At 39.0% G+C, this 2,497-nt stretch overlaps 1 protein-coding gene across 1 annotated transcript in view; it reads right to left on the reverse strand.

Moving 5' to 3' along the window:
- LOC102195994 (uncharacterized) overlaps positions 1–1,413 on the reverse strand; it is a 24,628-nt gene extending 23,215 nt beyond the window's left edge. The window contains exon 1 of the mRNA XM_005742542.1: positions 1,222–1,413. The gene's annotated coding sequence lies outside the window, so the exon portion shown is untranslated. The remainder of the gene's footprint in view (positions 1–1,221) is intronic.
- Positions 1,414–2,497: the final 1,084 nt, after the last annotated feature.

Consider the following 2,497-nt stretch of genomic DNA (forward strand, 5'->3'; position numbering starts at 1 on the left):
GTGGGCTGGTTCCAGTCATTATGCAAATGTACTGTTTATAAGATTGGGGAAACCATCAGTCAGCTGAGACTCGTTTCTCCCGTGTCTGCCTTTGGGTTTGTTTCATAAATACACCGGCATTCCCCACCGTGAAGGATGCATGTTCAAATGGTAAAATGTTTAAAAAAACAAGACTGTATGTTTTCAGCACACATAAATCCAATTACCTTAACATGCTAACGGATTATCCACCAATCAATTAAAAGATTTTGGGCATGTTAATTGATGTCAGATTAGAAAACATGATAGTTATTTCATCCAACTTGATCAAATCAGGGAAAGTATCAAAATTCGACTTATTCCAAGTCAAAGCGAGTGAATCTATATGGCTAAATTTGTGGACTTGCTGACTGTTACCATTTGCATTATGTTATAGCTCAGCTGATGGTAGAAGCAAAGGAAAGGTGTAGCACCCAAATGGGAATGAGAACAAATGGTAAGTTTAAAATATGCAGCCAGCTCTAAATAAATAATTATATGCGGCTAAATATGGAATTGTACTTAATACATGTTAAACTAAATACAATAATATTACAATTTTAAATAACTGTATTATACATCGTAGCACACTACTTCTTCTAATACAGCATTACTATATACTAATTACATAAAATCATATGATGGGACTTGTCACACTTTGTTTGCAATCAAAAGGTAATTAAGTTTAAGTTTTAATTAAGTTTTATGATTTAAGATGGGTAATAAAAAGAACATGTCTCAACTCCTGATACCTTTACTTGTCAAACAGGTGGATTACTTTAAAACATGCCTGGTGACACATAATGCACAGTAATATGTGCTTTAATAAAACCTGAAACTGACTTCTCCACATGCAGGGCAGAGAAATATCTTCCTCTGTCATGCAAAAATTAGGCAATATATTTGTTTTGAATTTTAATATTTCACATTTAAACTATTAAGGAGGCATTTCCTTCCTAAAATACACACAAACAAACACACACACACACACACACACACACACAAAATGTAAGCCTAGCGTATTTTTAAATAAAAGGTTACATTTGAACCCTAGCCCCGCACCAGGCAAAGCAACAGTACAGTAACCACAATCCCAGCACAAGTTTTGCAAAAATTGCATAGAATATAATGTCAAAGTTACTTTACAATTACCAAAACTAAAAGTGAAAGTCGTGGCTCCTCTTTAAGTTTCAAATGACTGACCTCAGTATTTCTCCTGTCTGACAGGTAAAAAATAAATTCTTGCGATGCTGAACACTTTCTGTACACAAATGTGTTGTAACGTTTGTGTAGACTCCCAAGCACCAGAAGTTCTTCTTTCACCAGCGGTTTATTGGTGTGTAACAGGACAGCTAATGCCGGATTTTTCTTTCCAGCTCCGTCAACACTCGCCCTCTCAGCACACACGCCCAAACACGTCCCTTAAAGGAACAGTAACAGTGCGACAGAAATAATGAAGCTTTGGTTACGCACGTCAGAGAATGCAGTTACATGTCACTGCTGGTTAACTGATGACTCACCTGAAATTGATGGCTCTTATTGGTGGATTTAAATTTCCTCTCTAAGATTACAAAATAAAAAGGTCCTGGCAAAGGCTATGAGATAACACAAATGCCCCTTAAAAAAGGGGCAAATTTTAAGCCCAACCCTGCTAAGCAACAGCACAGTAGCCACAATCTCACCACAATTTTTTCAGAAGTTCACATTTGCATATTAGTTGCATAAAAGTTACTTTACCAAATCAAAAATGAAAGAAACCAAAAATGAAAGTCATGGCTCCTCTTCAAAAAGTTCCAGATGACTGACCTCAGTGTTTGCCCAGTAAAGGCCCTTCCTATTTTGGTTCTCTAAGTAGTCTTCTGATAAGTCTTCACCATGTTTTATAGATGGCTTTTGACTGTTCTGACTACTTCCTGAGCTGCTCTATAATTATTGACGTTTTGAAACAAAAATTTCAAATCAGGATTCATCACTCCATAAGATCTATTGCCACTGAGTTTTGGTCCAGTTCGTGTGTAAATTGGCATATAGCAGATTTTCCTTGCCGTTCCTTCCTTAAGAATGGGTTTTTGGGAGCCATTCTTAAGGAACCCCGGACCTGGGCCCGCTGAAGGTCGAACAGGGTTTGGCAGATGCAAGTGGAGTTGGATCAGAGGGTAATTTTTCCCACAGAGATTGTAACAACTACTCTGCGACCAGACCTCGTCCTTTGGTCTAACTCCCCAAAACTTGCGTACGTCATTGAGCTGATGGTATCATGGGAGGAAGCAATTGAGGAAGCATTTGAGTGTAAGAAGCTGCGGTATGCCAACTTGGCAGCTGAGGCAGACAGAGGCTGGACGATCAAGGTGCCCCTGGTGGAAGTGGGGTGCAGGGGCTTTGCTGCCAGTACAACAGCAAAACTGCTTAGAGAGATTGGGGTCAGAAGACAGGCACAATGGCGGGCTATAAGACAATTAGCTAACGCTGCTGAGAGGAC

The sequence above is a fragment of the Pundamilia nyererei genome, unplaced genomic scaffold, assembly GCF_000239375.1.
Source record: "Pundamilia nyererei isolate P.nyererei 1_Seehausen unplaced genomic scaffold, PunNye1.0 scaffold00121, whole genome shotgun sequence".
In the NCBI taxonomy this organism is placed as follows: Eukaryota; Metazoa; Chordata; class Actinopteri; order Cichliformes; family Cichlidae; genus Pundamilia; species Pundamilia nyererei.